Genomic DNA, 18,689 nt, shown 5'->3' with positions numbered 1-18,689 from the left:
CCAGCTGTTTTTCTTAATTATCCTTCTTTATATCCCCTATCTAGGAATAACAATATAATAATTTCAATTTCTTCTAAAAAGTGATGGTATTCACTAGTCATACGACTAGCCCTAATAAATTGTCCTTTGGGTATATTATCCTTTATGAACTGTGGATCTTGACTGGTGTGATATAAATAACTGTTGGTATTTTTTTTTTACAGTGAATCCTACTCACAAATTTTTGCCCAACTGTATCCCATTCTAGGGTAACATCCAAGAAATTAATTTTCAAACCTACATCCCCTAACGTAAATTTAAAAAAATTGGGCCCAGAATTTAAATGTTTGATGAACTCATACACTTTTCTTTGGTCTCCTTCTATTATAAAAACAAATCATCTGCAAATCTTTTAAAATACACAACATGGTGTTCCTTCATAAGCAGTTCTAAGAATACTTACTCCCATAACCCCATAACAATGTTTGCAAAAGAAGGGGTGGCTGGAGACCCCATAGCAACCCCTCTGTTCTGTTTATAAATTTTTAATTGAAAATAAAATAATTGTGTATATATATATATATATATATATATATATATATATATATATATATATATATATATATATATATATATATATATATATATATACATATATATAACACTAGAACCAAACAGGAGTGTACTGCTCAAAAAATAGAGTATGAATACAATAACAAGCAGCACTGAGACCACGGCCAGGGCAGGTTTGTTCCACTACCACTTCTCAACACAAAAGTTTGTTTGTTTGTTGCAACACCTACAGGTATTTGCTTATGATTGTACTCCACATGCAAAAAAGCTCAGCAAGACACTTGGTTGAGCAGCCATAAGATAAATGTTTCAAATGTATTGTCTTCCCAAGCACAGCATATATAATCAGCTCTACTTGAATATTGGCAAGTGTAGTTCACCTTTGTTACCATAAACGATAACTGCATTCATTAAAACTATCAAGTATTTATTCACATTGAACAATAACTTAAAAATAAAAATAAAAACAAAAATAAAAAACAAACAGGACAAAGGATAAGCGCTTTCGGGTCTCCTCAATAACCCTTCATCAGACCCATGTGTACTGTGCAGTTAGTGCCTGTTTAAAAATTGCTCTCTACCAATAGAGTGCTAGATAATGGGTGATGTCACATCACACACATCTTCTCAAACCACCTCAGTGCTGGTTTCATGGGAAATTTAGTGTTCAGTCCCGGTCTTCTATGAGCTTGTAGTTTTCCAATCCAATACATTTCTTCCTGCTCCAGTCTGTTGTTGTTGTCACCTCCCCTTTCCGAGGTTAGAACAATTCTAAGCACTCTGAACTTGAAATTATGTCCTTCATTGTCCCTGACATGTTTGGCAAGAGGATTCTTATAATCTTTGAGTCTGATGTCACTTATATGTTTGGATAGTCTCTTCTTAAATTGTCTTACTATCTTTCCAACATAGAAATGGTCACATAATGAACACGTGGCCAAATATACTATATTTTTATGTTACAATCAGCATAGAAACTAAGGTGTATTTCTTTTTGGTAATGGGATGCTCAAAACTGTTCTCTGTACATATATACCTGCACATAGTACACCTTCTACATTGAAATGTCCCTCTTCTATCAGAGGTGACACGTGGTACTAAGTAGTCTTCTTTGCATAACCTATTTTTCAGATTACTTGCATTCCTGTAACCAAACTTAGGTACCTCTCCAATCACTTCTTTACATTCTTCACTTGACAATAGTATCTTCCAGTTCCTTCGAATAATATTACATATCCCCTCAGTATCTTTTGTATGTGTGAGAATCATTTTAACTTCTCTTTGCTCATTCCTATTGTTTCTTGAAGGTGCACTATCTTGTTTTCCTTTCAGGTATAGCTTACCTCTCGTTTCTCTTTCCAACAGCACATTGTGTCTCATTCTCACTGTCTCTTTCTCTCTGTATCCTCCCACCTCCAAGTGTTCAGACATATCATTCATAGCTCTGTCAAGGGTTACACCATTCGAATGTATCCTAGATGTTCTAAGGAATTGACCTCTCATAACATTTCTGTATGTATATTTTGGATGCATGCTGTTCCTTGGTAGTATATTGTTCTTCCAACATTCTTTTTTAAATAGGCTGGTTTCTATGTTCCCTTCTTCATCTTGTAGTATTCTCACATCCAAAAAGTCCATTTGACTTTCATTACTCAGAATAGTAAACTCCAGAAAGTTGGTGCTGTTCTCTAAATATCGATGGAAATTGTTGAGCTCCATTGCATCACCTTCCCATAAAATATAAATATCATCGACAAATCTCTGGTATATCTTTAGGCATTTATTCCAAGGGTTATTTTGATAAATGACTCTATCTTCCCATTGCGCCAACACTATGTTAGCATAGCTGTTGGCGCATGGCGTACCCATTGCCACACCACATAGTTGTATGTAGAATTTACTGTTGAAAATGAATACATTGTTCTCAAGTATCAACTTCATTAGCTCACATATAACTGTGATTTTATTTTCTTCATAATCTCCTTTATTCAACATGAATTCTCTTAATGCGGCTATGCCATAGTCATTGGGAATGCTTGTAAATAAACTCTTGATATCCATACAGACCATTAAGTCTTTCTTCTTGTCTTTTTTGTTCTTCATATATACACTTAATTTCTCAATAAATGCTTCCGTATCTTTCAGAACTGCTGGTGCTTTTACTAGCTCTTTCTTGATATGGTTCTCCACATATATAGAGGCTGGCTCAGTAATCCATCCTGCCCCTGCCACATTAGGTCTCAGTGGTGGTCTCTGTGGATTTTTATGTATTTTAGGAAGGCATTTGAATGCCGTAGTCAATGGAAACTGCACCTGCAGATAATTACATAGCTCGACTGATATTTGACCTCTTTCTTTCATTTCTTCTATGTGCAGCCTCATCTTCATTTTGATCTTCTCTAAGTCACAGTGGTTTATTTCTTTATATGAGGAAGCATCCTGTAATAGAATTGTTACTTCCTCTAAATATATATCACTGTCCATTAAGACCACACCTCCCCCTTTGTCAGCAGGTCTAATTGTTAGACTCTTATTTTCCTCTAATTCTTTTAGAGCCTGTCTCTCTTCCTTTGTAGTATTGAAGGACCTTTTTCTATTTTTCTGTATATATTCCAAGTTATCTAGGAATAACAATATAATAAATTCAATTTCTTCTAAAAAGTGATGGTATTCACTAATCATATGACTAGCCCTAATAAATTGTTCTTTGGATATATTATCCTTTATGAACTGTGGATCTTGACTGGTGTGATATAAATAACTGTTGGTAATTTTTTTTTTTACGGTGAATCCTACTCACAAATTTTTGCTCAACTGTATCCCATTCTAGGGTAATGTCCAAGAAATTAATTTTCAAACCTACATCCCCTAATGTAAATTTAAAAAATTTGGGCCCAGAATTTAAATGTTTGATAAACTCATACACTTTTCTTTGGTCTCCTTCTATTATAAAAACAAATCATCTGCAAATCTTTTAAAATACACAACATGGTGTTCCTTCATAAGCAGTTCTAAGAATACTTACTCCCATAACCCCATAACAATGTTCACAAAAGAAGGGGTGGCTGGAGACCCCATAGCAACCCCTCTATTCTGTTTATAAACTTTTTTATTGAAAATAAAATAATTGTATATATATATATATATATATATATATATATATATATATATATATATATATAAATATATAATTCTGACAAGGAACCTGGATCAAATGATGTTGTTAACATCAAATGTTTTTTAAAGAACCAGAGAGTGTATTTACATAGGTACATAGGTGTGTACTAGGCTAATGGCCCTGGAGCCCTTACAAGCCTAGCCCATAGGATTACCCTGGCATCGTAGATGTATTTAAATTTATTGTTTATTGGTTGTTAACCTTGTGTTTTCTGATGAAGTCTTAGATAAAGCAGAAAATAAACAGTTGTTTACTCCAAAAGTTGTTCATTTGCTTCTTGGCCATATTTAGTTTTTATTTTATTTTTTGGTCAGTAGTGTACTGGAAGCTTGACTTGTTTTTGGTTCTTCTTGGTTAGTTTATGATTCGCCATGACTGAGAACAAGGGAGATTCGTTTCTTGACGTGAGTGTACATTCCACACCTGGTAAAGATGAAAATGGATTAATGCTGCAGTTGCTGAAGACTATGACTGACATTCAAAAGACCCTAAAAACGAGTGAGTGAGCCATGTTGGTACTCCAGTTCTGAAGAGAATGCCGAGATGGTTGTGGAATACAATGTTCAACATTCTGTTGTACAAGGTAACTGTTGTGAAGTTCATCCTAAATCCAGCATGACTTATGTGGATGTAGCACCCTTTCTTAACAGTGGACTGGATCCATGCTCCGCTTCTGACAGACCTATTAATACTGTTGAAATCTTGTCTTACAAAGAAAATTGTGAGACACTAAATAGATTGTTTAATAAATATAAGAATCTAGATTTAGAGAACAAGTATTTTTAACACTATATCGAATTAAACATTGTTCCCAAAGGTTTAAGATTTTTTAAGTATCCTAATGGTGTTGAAACAAAGGACTCTTTTTTTGTTACTCTGTAGGAATTTTTGAACAATGCTGAGATTAATTTTCTGAAATTACTTGTGGAGAACAATTGTAAAATCATGGACAACTTGAAAGAACAAATAAATAAAGCTGATCAGTTTATTCAAAAAGATTTCTACAGTAAAACAGGTGAATGCAGAGAGTAGTGCAGTATTTTATTGGAAGTACAAAAGCATGAAGAAATAGTGATAAAGCATAAGAACAAAAAATTGAATAGAGATGTAATAATTTATGAAAATGATACAGCATATCTGCTGATTAATGCTGCAACTAAATTCAACAAGAAAAAATAGTTTTAATAATAAACACCAGAGCTTTAAAACAGGCCACTCTCACTTTAAAGGGGCGGTGAGAGAACAGCTAATTGAGGATGTGAACATGCTTGCTGGAAATACAGGAAATGACATTGGTAGGACTTCAGTAGCAGACATTATACATGGAAATGCACCAAGTACTTCTTATTTAGTTGAATCTAGGAATTCCACTAGTTCCATTAACTCTACCGAATTGGGAGCTAGGCCGAAGGTTTTTTTAAGTTCAGAAAAGGAAGGCAAAGCTCCAAGAAACAGACAGACCAGGAAAAAAGAGAGGATAGCTTCCGACTCATCGGCCAACAACTAGGAAAGTATCAGACTGCAAAAAATAAAGTAATAAACTTGTCTAACTCTGTGTTAAATGCTGATCATCTGAAGGTATTGAATTTAGGTTTAAACTTTGTGCCTACAAAAACAGCTGATATGATATAACCACAGCACTTTGTTGGATTTAAAAAAAAATATACAAATTTGTTAAATCTAAATTATATACTAAAAGATGTCGAAATGAACAGTAGTAAATTCATTAACCCTTCTTGTTACAACCCGTCTTTGGCCCACACCTTAAAGGTTTTTGAGACCACTTGTGAAAAACAAATTAGGGGGTGGTTATAGGAAGGAGAGACCAGATTGGCTTAGTAGTTAAGGTCTTCATCTCCCATACACAAGGTACAAGGTTTGATCCTGACCTTTGACCAGTGCCTGTTTGGAGTTTGCATGTTCTCCTTGTGTCTCCATGGGGTTTCCTCCCATGTCCGAAAAACATACTGAGTGTTCCATGTCAAACTCACCAATGAATGGAGCTGTGGGCAGCAGTGTAGACTCTACATGGTGCCCTATAGGGGGAAGAGTTGTATAGACCAACCACTTTGGCCATCTACTGTGGTGCACAGTATCCTCAAGATAGGAGAACATGGATCACAGACTGTGCACCGTGGCAGGGCTAGCCACTCGATGGTGTAAAATATGGCTCTAGGTGATTCGGTCTTGTTGACTAATGTCGCCAATAATGGGCATGGGTAGTTACCAGTGATAAGTGGGTTGATGACCCAGCCTACTCTGACCCATGCCATGGACCCATGCTAACAGTGGGAGGAGTATATGTGTCCACCATAAAGCCCAGCAGCCCTGGGTCAATAATCTACTGGGTTGGCCAGTGTCTAGTTGCCCAGCCTGGATTTCCTCGGATAGCTCTGTTGAGCAAATGCTGGAAGTAAAACCAACCAACCTGCAAAACATGAACTGAGAATTGCTATGCTTAATGCAGGTTCACTGACAGGATGCAGCTTGGAAGTGGATGACATGATGATACGGAGGAGGCTGGACATCCTATGTTTCTAGGAGATGAGATGGAAGGGTAGTGCGGCAAAGTCACTTAGCTTGGGATCCAGAGTCTACTACTCAGGTGGAGGGCATGCTAGAAATGGTGTAGGAATTGTGGTGAGAGAGAGGCTTCAGAAGGCAGTGAGGGATATCATCAGAATTAATGACAGACTCCTGGCAGTCAGACACCAGTGTAATGATAGGGTAGTATTCATAATCTCAGCCCATGCTCCACAGCAGGGTTGTGATAGTGAGGAAAAGAGTGCATTCAGACAGCAGTTGCAGGACCTACTAGATAAAGTAGGAGAACATGAATTGGTGTTAATAATGGGTGACTTGAATGCACATATCTGGACAGACAGACAGACATAACAGGATATGAGGTCATGGGTGGAGCCACAGGAACAAAGAAGGAGAAGCCATTCTAGACTTCTGTCTGGCAAATGGATTGATAGTAGCCAACACATGGTTCAGAAAGAGAGTCACAAGATCACATACAAGAGTAGTCAGCATGCAACTCAGGTAGACTTCCTCCTAGTAAGGAAAAGGCATTGGGGCAGAATCCATGATTGCAAAGTTATCCCCAGTAAAACAGTCGGCCCACAGCATAAACCACTAGTTGTTACAATCATCTGCAAGCAGTGGTCAGAGAAGGCTCTATGCTCAACAGAGACCAGGCTGAAGACCTGAAAGTTGACTGGGGAGAAAGTACAACAGTTCAAGGTATTACTCAGGGCTCTAGCACCCCAAGAAGAGGAAGAAATAAGTGGAGTTGAAGAAGAATGTCAGCGCCTAAAAAAGCATGTGTTAGGTACAGAAATGATATGTGGCCGAGCCAGGTATGGAAATAAGGTACATAAAAAAAGCTGGTGGTGGAATGCAAAAGTCCAGGAAGTCATCAATAGAAAAAAGGAGTGCAGAAAGAAGTGGGAGACAGAAAAGCCTGACCAGGCCAAAAACAACTACTGGTTGGCTAACAAAGAAGCTAAGAAAGAAGTTGCAATAGCAAAGAATAGGGCATCGGAGGCATTGTACCAACTTCTGGAAAGTGACTCAGTAAGGGGCACAAATAAGCTATATCAGGTTGTAAGGCAAAGACAAAAATATAAAGAAGATAGTCAGACACCCTTCATAAGAGATACCAGCAACAACCTGCTCAACAGCCCAGAGGGCAACAAAGGCAACAAAGGCAAATGGAAGGAGTTTTTTCCAGCAGCTTCTGAATGAAGAAAACACCACAGAAGCTGTACTGCCCCAGAAATAGCCTACAATGAGAGAAGAAGAGAAGCCCATCCTAGAAGAATTAAGAACAGCACTAGGGAAGATGAAGTCAGGAAAAGCAGCAGGCTCAGATGAGGTCACAGCAGATATTATAAAGATGCTAGGTGAGATAGAGGAGAAATGGCTCCTGAAGGTACTAATAGCAGTGTGGCGAGAAAGGCGTATCCCAGATGACAGGAGAATAAGCATACTCATGCCAGTGTACAAGAACAAAGGGGACATTTACAACTGTGGGCAGTACAGAGGCATCAGACTCCTATCACATTCCATGAAAGTTCTGGAGAGGGTGATCGATAAACGGATACGCAGAGTAGTAGAATGTAAGATGGGAGATGAACAGTTTGGATTCAGATCAGGATGCAGTACAACTGACCTGATGTTTGCATTGAGACAGATACTTGAGAAGAAGCTAGAAATGAGGAGAGAGTCCAACTGAGCATTCCTAGACTTGGAGACAGCATATGAAAACATCCCAACAAAGCTGATCTGAGCAGTACTGTGGTGATTTGAAGTCCCAGAAACATTGGTAGAATTAGTGTAGGCTATGTACAAGGACCCAATGACTCAAGTACGGGCAGTATTCAGCCTCACAGAGGGGTTCCCAGTGGGTGTGGGTGTACATCAGGGTTCAGCTCTGAGCCCACTGCTGTTCATACTGGTGATGGACTACATTAGCAAATAGGTTGGAGGGGATGGATAAAAAAAGCTGCTGTATGCAGATGATGTGCCAGTACAGGCAGCCTCTGAGCTAGAACTTCAGCAAAGGATAGGAGAATGGAATGCAAGTTATGGCAGCAAATTGGGGAAATCAGAAAAAGCTGAGAATAGAGATAGAAGGGAAGATAGTGGAACAGGTACACAGCTTCAAGTATCTGAGAGGAGTAGTTCAGGAGAAGGGTAAGAGTCTGAATGAAGAGGTCTAAGCTAGAATCAGAGGGGCTGTAGCCAACTGGCATAGAGTATCAGGAGTAGTCTATGACAGAAGAATGCCAAAGAAGCTGAAAAGTAAGGTGTACAAGACAGTAGTGCGGCCAGTACTACTGTATGGTACAGAAATGTGGGCAATAAAGGCAGAACAGTTGAAGAAGCTAGAAGTGATGGAAATGAAATGCCTGAGAAAGGTGATAGGATGCACACTGTGGGACAGACAAAGAAATGACAACATAACAGCAGAAGCCAAAGTAGCTCCAATTGCAGAAAAAAATCAAAGAGAACAGATTATTGTGATTTGGGCACATGTGTAGAAAACAGAAGACAATCTGGTGAGGAACATTTGGGACAGACAGGAAAAAGGTAAAAGCAAATAGGTGGATGGATTGTGTGAAAGAAGATCTGTGACAGTCAGGCATGAGTGTTGAAGAAGGCAGGAATGTGGCACTGAATCGAGAGTGTTGGTGACAGTTAACATAGTACACCCCGACCCCATGTAGAAAAATGGGAAAAAGGGGGGCTGATTATGACTACAGGAAGGTAAAATGAATATGAAATACTATAATTTAAACAGAAATGAAAAATTGGCCTTAAAATGAATTGAAGGCAAACAATAAAGTTAGAACTGTGAAAAGTGATAAAGGTGGCACATTAGTGTTGATGGATCAAGAGACGTATATATGTAGTACAGAAGCTATATTAAGTAATGTACATGAATATGAACTGATTTAAATGAGGTTTTTACTTGTTATAGAGAAATATATTATTTTTTATTTGACAATTTAATTAATGGTAATTTGGATAAAATTACCTATGAGTTTTGCAACACTGAGAAACCAAGGTTGGGGACTTTGTTCGGAATACCGAAAGTTCATAAAAGTGTTATGCATCCCCCATTTAGACCTATTATTTCTGCCCCTAATTATATTACTGAGGGTATTTCTTTAGTTGTAGATTCCTTTTTGAATCCCTTAAAAATGAAAATGAATTCATATCTGAAGGACTCATGGGATTTTTTAAATAATTTTAGGTATTTTTATCAAATATTTAATTTTGATTCTCAAAAGCATACTATGTTCACTATAGATGTTGTGTCATTATTTATGTGTATCTCAGATGATGTTGGGGTTGAATATGTGAGACAATTTGCAGTAAAATTTTCTGATTTTTCTAACAATGAATGCAATTTCTGTTGTGACTTGATAGTCTTGTTGAATAATACTTATTTTATTTTCAATAAAAAATTTATAAATAGAACAGAGGGGTTGCTATGGGGTCTCCAGCCACCACTTCTTTTGCGAACATTGTTATGGGGTGGTGGGAGTATGTATTCTTAGAATCTCTTATAAAGGAACATCAATTTGTGTATTTTAAAAGATTTGTAGATGATTTGTTTTTTTATAATAGAAGGAGACCAAAGAAAAGTGAATGAGTTCATCAAATGTTTAAATTCTGAGTCCGAATTTTTAAAATTTACATTAGGGGATGTAGGTCTGAAAATTAATTTCTTGGATGTTACCCTAGAAAGGGATACAATTGGGCAAAGATTTGTGAGTAGGATTCACTGTAAAACAACTTTTACCAACAGTTATTTACATTACACCAGTCAACATCCACAGTTCATAAAGGATAATATACCCAAAGGACAATTTATTAGGGCTACTCGTATGACTAGTCAATACCATCACTTTTAGAAGAAATTGCATTTATTATATTGTTATTTCTAGATAGGGGATATAATGAAGAACAATTAAGAAAAACAGCTAGAATGGTAATAAATAAGAGAATGACACATTATCCACCCACATTGAATGTTCCATTTAGCAGTTTCAAAAATAAGCTTAATGGAAACTCAGGGTTGGATAAGAATTTTTTTTGTAATTTGAATATGACATCAGACAGTGGGTCTATTAGGAATATCATACAGGACAATTGGAAAATATTAGAGGGAAATCAGGATTTATACATGACAGTAGGCCCTCGCCCACAGTTTGTGTATGGGAATCATTATAACTTAAAATTGTTGTTTGAGAAAGATAAAGTTACATTTAAAGATGGAACTTGTAATACCAATAGACCTTCTGGTATGCACAAGTGTGGCAGTTATAATGTGTGTAGGTTTATTTTACAAGGGCCATTTGTTAATTTGACTAATTTATGGTACACTATTAGAGTATCGGGTTAAAATAAAGGGTTAATTTACATAGGGGTTTGTTCATATTGTAGTGCATTTTACATAGGGATGACTACGCAGGCCTTATGTGTGAGAATCAGGGAACACTATTATAGCATAAAAAAGAAAGACATTAAAATGCCTTTTATAAACATGCACTGAAATGTCTTAATTATAACAAGTTTTTGTTTTCTGTTTTGGAACAGGGTGTTCACAAATTGAGGGGGTGGAGATTTTAAGACAGAGTTAGAGCAAAAAGAAGCTTTATGGCAAATTAGATTAAATTCTGACAAGGAGCATGGATCAAATATTTTTAAAGAACCGCAGAGTGCATTTACATAAGTAATATATTAAAGGTTTTAATTGAGTGTGTTTTTTAATAATGGATGATGTCATTTAGACTAATTGATCAAAGTTTTTATTGGTTGATAGATGTATTTAAATTTGTTTGTTGGTTATTAACCTTGTGTTTTCTGATGAAGTCTTAGACGAAAGAGGAAAATAAACAGTTGCTTACCTTTGCAATTAACTCATAATCTCTCGACTTGTAGCAGGTCTAGTCTTCAACTCTGTCATGTTAACTCATTCCCTTTCCTGGAAAGAAGACTACATGACAAAACAATCCCTATAGCATTAGATCCATCCCACAACATATCTCCACCCTATACACCCTGAAAAATATACTTCATTATAGAATATTGTTTGTCGTCACAAGATTCGTTATTATTACAAAGTATATTAACCTACATGCAAGATCTTTACAGTTATTAAAAACTCATCTTTTCTGGACCAACTCTCTTTAATTTTCTTTCTGAAATATTACATAACAGTTTTAAAACTGATAGCATCACATCCAAATTATATGGTATCCTAATAAAACATAAGACCACTTTAACTACTAAACACTGGAATTTTATAACTAAAGGTCACTCTTCTAATTATTCTCAGGTGGAAAAAGCTAAGATTTTATCCTGTGTTGAATCTACATCTTGGATTCAATATTAAAGCATTTTTTTCCTGGATATTTCTCCATAGAGACTTTTTAACTCCAGGTAAAATATCTAAATTCAGTAAATCTGAAATTTCAACTTGTTGGAGATGTTAAGAATCTTGTAAAGCAGATTGATTTCATATTTTTTATGACTGTCCTAACTTAAAGCAATACATGATAAATATTAATGATTTTCTTAAAGTCCTATTTTCAGATTCATTTTCATTAACCAAAGCAATATTGTTCTTACTATATAGGAACGTTTTACTATGAATAAAAACAGGAGAAACAACACCAAGATGTGGAACAAGACTGACTACAAAATCAAGCAAGATCCAAAACAAAAGTCAGTAGACTCAGAAGGCCACTCATTAGATTAAAACCAACTATTTAATAAAAAGAAAAATGAAAAGTACACAAGATGAGCAGTTTCACAACGTAGTTGCTTCATCAGCTTAAAACACTGTAGTAACACATCTAATTTAAATAGTGTAATCAATTTATCAGTGTCTCAGCCTCTTCAAATTAAAAGCTGGTTTTAAAGGGGTATTACCATTCAACCCAACACCCCATTACCAGCTAAAATAAGGATCCATTTCAATTCTAAAAAATACAGTCCAAGTTTTTATATCTCCACCTCTTATGGTAATGCAATATTTCTCTAACACTAAACATTTAAACCTATGTGATGCTCTTCCTTCATATTATGCCTAATTAACGCATTTCTAACATCACCCTTACTAATAGCATAAATATGCTCCCTTATGCAATCCCTGAAACCTGTTTGTGTTACCAACATAATGAGTACCACAATAGTCACATATTGCTAGATAAACAAGATCCTTCATGTTACCATCTGCACAAACATCAAAAACAAATGTCTGTCCATTCACAGGATGTACAAAAGTGTTATCTACCTTGATATAACTGCAAATATTACAGCTGCCGCATAGGTATGTCCCTTTCCTTCTATTTAAATTCTCTTGAATAAAGGCAAGGGGTTTGTAGCATAACATCCTCTTTAGTGAGGGATTATTCTTAAAAACAAAGCAGGGTTCATAACCAAGTGCCTTCTTACATTTCTCATCTGACATAAGAACCTTCCAGTGCTTCCAATAATGTTACAAATAGCACTGGAGTCACTCAAATATGTGAGGGACATGCTAAGGAAATCAGCATTATGACTTCTACTCCTAGTGCCAGCTTCATCACTATCAAAATAAACATTGGAAAAACAAAATAAGGTCTAGCTCGACTAAGTCTCAATGACAAAACTTCATTCTGTATGTCAATAATATCACAATGAGAATAACCACGTTGCTTATATTTATTAGCTGGAACATCAAAAGAAAAATGCATGTCACTATCCCTAGTGTGTAGTCCAGCATTTCAAAAAACTGCCCTTTCATCACATTCAGTTTAAGCCTTTTGGGGTGCATGCTACGTGCATGCAACTTAGTATTTGCTTTACAGGGCTTTTTGTATAAAACGGAAGTCAAACCACATTCATCCTTAAGAACCCAAACATCTAAATACTCAATACATGACTCAATAATTAAATATAAAATTGAGAAAATGTGTTGTTTGATGTAAATATACAATAAATAAATGTAATTCATCAACTGTACCAGCCCAAGTGAAAAACACATAATCTGCAAATCAGTTATAATGTAACATTTTTCCATAAAAAGGATTTGATGAATCAAAGATGTGTAGCTTCCCAGTGTGTGAGCACCATGTTTGCATAACTAACAGCTACACCTGTCTTCTGAATAAACAACTTATCATTAAAAACAAAAAACACTATTAGTTAAAACTAGCTCCAAAAGAGAACAAATCAAATTAATCCTGCATGCTGAATAATCTGTATGTTGACTCAAAAATAATCTTACGTATTCAATTCCAGTATCATTTGGAATTACAGTAAATAAAGAGACAATATCCATTGTCACTAAAAGAAAGTCAGCTGAAGTATATTCCACAGACCATTAAGCCAATCTTTTTAAAAAATGCTTACTATCCATCAATACGTTATCAACCTTCTCTACAATGGGACATAACTGTTTCTCTATGTATATTGAAAGGGGCTCCATTACTCAACCTCGCCCTGACATGAGAGGTCTCGTGGGAGGGTTAAATATGGTCTCATGAACTTTTGGAAGTCTGTAGATTGTCGGTAGCAATGGATGTTCAACTACAAAATAATTTAACAATTCCTACGTAATAGACCCTTCTATAAACGTATCATGCAACAAAGCATTCAATCTGTCAAGCAGGTGCTCTACATCACTTATTTATTTTATTTAACATTTGTTTACTGGGAAAGTCAGACTTGGTACAAAGCCAATTTTCAATGGAGGCCCAGGGAGAAATGCTCCAGATGCATGTCTTTGAAATGAGGGAGGAAACCAGAACACCCAGAGGAAACGCACATGAACACAGGGAGGACATGCAGACTCCGCACAGAAGGCACTCCAGCTGAGAATCGAACCGGAGAGCCTCTTTCTGTGAGGTGACAACACTACTGCTGCACCACCGCACCATCCACTTCTAACACATTCATAATACATAACTGGATTGGACAGCATGACCATCATAGCATTTATATAGTCAATGGTATTCATGACAACAATCTCACCCCCTTTATCAGTAAGCTGTACATAAACATCATTCCACTGAATTAATCTATTTAAAGTTTCAAATTGTGTTTTATTCAAATTAAAGAAGGAATTTCTATGTCGCTCAGTAAACAGCTGATATCTTCGTACAGTTTTGAAAATGCCTCGACTAAAGGTGGATTCAGAGGCACAAACTGACTAGGTTTCCTCAGACAGGATACATGTTCGCTCCTTCCAAACAGCCATCTAAGCACCACATTACTTACAAACAACTTAAAACATAATAAAACATCAAAAACATTTGCTCTCTGTGAAGGCACAAATGAGAGTTCTAAATTCAGTACCTCTTTCTCTATTGTAGTCAGTTCTATTGAAGAAAGATTACAATCAATTCCTCAGGATTTTGGGACAAACAGAAGGACTAAGCTCCAGCTGCCCTTTTAGCTGCAGTTGCTTCCTCGCAAATCTGTTCCTGTTCCTGGAACGCCCTCTTGCTTCTAGTTTGCCTATAGTCACATGCTCCGGTAAGTGCAGGCATACAAAAGATTGATTGGTCAGTGCTGAAGTATCACTACTTTGCTTAAAGGGAGGGAGATTCAGGTATACTGTTATCTGCATTAACATTATTAACATCAGGTAAAGAAGTCAAAGCACAAGCAGTATATTTATCAGGGTTCACCAAATTGACCACGCTATCAATCACTTGTCTAGCACTCCCAATGTCTTTTGAATAGTGACTAGTCATGTTTATATCATATCCATCAATAATAGTAGAGCCATTATTAACAAAGGTCTTAGGCAAAACATCAGTTTCTAGTCATTGCAAAGGGGAATCTTTTTGTTGCACTTTCTCCGTCCTGGGCCATGAGAAAATCCTACCTTCAAGAAAGTCTGCAATATCCCGCAGCAGCTTCTTCTTCCTAGTATCATGCAGTCATTTGTCATATATAGAGATGTCAGAAAACAAGTTTTGTAATTTGTTAGCATATATATCGGTTCCAAAGGAGGCATTAATAACATCTAAATCTCTCAAGATCTGTGCATATATTTCAAACTCAATTGGCTGAAAAAACCTGAACAAGAGTTCAATATACTCATTCATTTCTAAATGTAATAGTTGCCACTCCTTCAAAAGGTCAGGGAATGTATTTCCATATGTTGGTATTTTACAAATACACAGACCTCTGGGCATAACTTTATACTTAAGGAAAGCCTCAAAATGGAGTAATTGCCACTGAATCGGTTTAAGCTTATAAAAGTTATTTTCTAAGCTCTTGAATATAGTCCTAAACTCATTTAATTCCTTCTCAAATTCAGAAGAGTGAATGCTGATTGAATTTATGTTGCAGGCAAGCAACAGATTATCACAAACATTCAGAATATGTTCAAACTGTGTAGTAGACATCAAATACACCACCTCCTTAGCATTAGGCATAAAATCCAAATCAGGCACACCTCCTTCTGCCATGCTCCAACCTCAAATAGATAAGCAAAAAGGAGAAACAATACCAAAAACATGGAGCAAGACTGACTACAAAATCAAGCAAAATCCAAAACAAAAGTCAATAGACATGGAAGGCCACTCTTTAGATTAAAACCAACTCTTTAATAAAAAGAAAAATAAAAAATACACAAGACAGGCACTTTCCCAGTGTAGTTACTTCATCAGATCTAAATACTCTAGTAAGTTGTAGTGCATCTGATTTAAATAGTGTAATCAATTATTCAGTGTCCCAGCCTCTTCTACTTTAATGCTGGTTTTAAAGGGGTATTAACTCATCTTTTATAGACAATTCTAGCAGTTGCTAGAAAATGTATCACTAGAGAGTGGAATTCTGTTACTTTTCCAAATTTTGAATATTTCCTGCTTTGTTAAAAGAAATTATATTTAAAGAAATCAAAACAAAAGAACTTAGAATTTATCCAAAGAACTTTGCCAATAATCCTTGGATAAAAGTTTAATCTCTCATTGAGACTTTTTAAATGGACTCTGTCTCTTTCTAACATTGTGTAAGACTTTATAAGCAATTGTTTTTACTATTTTTGAAATACCTCATATACTATTTCAGGCTTATGCATATATTGTAAATAGTTATTGTGTTTTATATTCATATATATGTTCTAAACTATATATTGTATTATTCTAATGTTTTAATGAATTTAAATAAAAATATTTGAGTAAAAAAAAGTACACTCTACTGACACGCATTCTCATTCTTACTCCTAAACTTAGGCTACTATTGTTCCTCATATAAACTATATTATACCCTTTCCTAAATTTAACTTAATACTAAAACACTTATTCAATCAGGCAAAATGTAAGTGCTTCCTTAATAGAGGAGTAACATGAATCCACCTCAAAACCTCTTTTTTCAGACTAAATTCTATATGTATTGTATTGCATTTTAACCATTTAAAATCATATATTTTGTCCATCTATTTAAAATATTTTCTTCTCTCTGGCAATTTCAATATTATACCATGACTGCTAAGTTAATTATGATCTGACTGAAATTTCATGTACCCCAAGTCTGACCCTGAAAATGGTCCTATAGGATTAGAGGTTTACCCTGGATAGTAAATAAAAATAAAATAAATACTGAGAAAATAGTATAGAATTTTAGGAAGTTTATATTCTTTTTGGTAGACTACACAAAGTTAGGTCAAATAGGAACAGGCTTTGACTCCCTCTTGGAGAGATGTGAAAATTATTAGAAAATCACATTAATGTTTTCATTATTTTTGTCTTGTTCTTATTTATTCTGTCTAACATTGTTAGTGATTCAAAGTTCTTATCATTAAATGTATTTAATATGATTTCATAGAAGTCAAGATTTTATTCATTTATTATTTATGAATAGTGACAACTTTTTGTATAGTTTTACATTTTGATTGCATGGTTAGAAACCCATGACCATTGAACAACCACAATTAAAATTGGTAGTTTTGTTATGAACTTATGAAATCTCTTGTATCTTTATGACACAAAACTACTTAACTGGTAATAAAGTTGTTTTCCAGTTCTGCAAATTTCTGTGGATGTTTTGTTTTCTTATTTTATGTTTTTACAAAGAGTGAAAGACTACAGTGCCAGCCCTACTTGATTCAAAACTAGCATTGATAATCCTAATGCAAAAATACTGAAGAGACATGAAAAGTGTAAGGAGGAAAGAATAGTGTCTAAAAGTGAAATGTGTTTACTAAATGACAATAAGGCTATTCATCCCAAAATAGCTTCTGAAGCAAGGGTGTAGCAAGGCATACTTGTACACTACTAAGTATAATTTTCCACACATTACTTAATGAAACCATGACTTTTTTAGGCCACATTATCTCCACAGCTGTCTACATTAATGCTTCCAATAAATTTCATAGACTGCAATGTTATCTATTTAATTGTTTTAGAGGAAAATTATGCAAACATTTGTTAAGTGTTACAGGAGATGTTTCAATTTTTGAAATGACAGGTGTGTTGGGAGCAGCCCCAACAATAAGAGCACATGATTATGAAATTGCATTTGCTGGTTATAACCCTGTTCTGAATAACTGCACTGAAATAGCCAAGTCATTGTTTAGGGAAAGTAATCTTGTTTCCTAACATGGCTGAACTTCAGCAGAAAATGTTAAGCCTGTTTGTCCTTTTAATATTTGCAAATGACCCAGATATTGAATATTAGACCACCATCTTATACCTGAGATCATGATTTGCAACTACCTCCCTGCTGCTTTTCAGTGCTTTCTGTAAAATATTACTTCTGAACTAAGGTGTACCCACGTATATAAGTACTAGTTTATTTCTAATGCTGTTCTAGCTAGTTTGCTGTAGCTAACTAGGTAAACAAGCTAGACACAAGTCCTACTTTTCAAATACAATGAGCGAAAACTGGCTAAACCCACAGTACAAGCAATCTTATTTATTACGCAGCAAACTGAATCAAATCAAAGACTGCAAGATGAAGCATGTTAGCAGCTCACAGATGTAATACTCTGGTGGAGCTGACATCAATTTGATTGCAATCAGGTTTCCCATGACTAGGATATACCCAACCACTGCTTCTCTTTCTGAAGTTGTAGTTGCTCCTTCAATCTTGAGTTATAACACTATGAACCCTAGTTTTTTACATTACTTTTTTCTGTTGTGTTATCTTCATTTTTCAAGTAATGTAAATTCTTCAAATGCTATAATCCAATATGTTTTCTATTTCTGCCTGTAATATTTTTCAGTTTTATTCACTTTTCATTACCACTAGTAAAACACCCTCTTTATTGATGGAACATTTACTTTCCCATCCCATAATTCTACTTTTGCCTTTAGGTTTTCCCCTGCTTTTCCATCTGTTGTGTCTTCTTCACTTACACATCATTATTGTACTATTTGTTATTTTTGTCTGAAGTAATGTCTAGCTTATGTTCTTTACTGCATTTTTGAACTGCACCTAGAGG

The sequence above is a fragment of the Protopterus annectens genome, chromosome 7.part0 (assembly GCF_019279795.1).
Source record: "Protopterus annectens isolate FY-2018-M chromosome 7.part0, PAN1.0, whole genome shotgun sequence".
Taxonomy (NCBI): domain Eukaryota; kingdom Metazoa; phylum Chordata; order Ceratodontiformes; family Protopteridae; genus Protopterus; species Protopterus annectens.
This window is presented reverse-complemented; position numbering follows the sequence as displayed.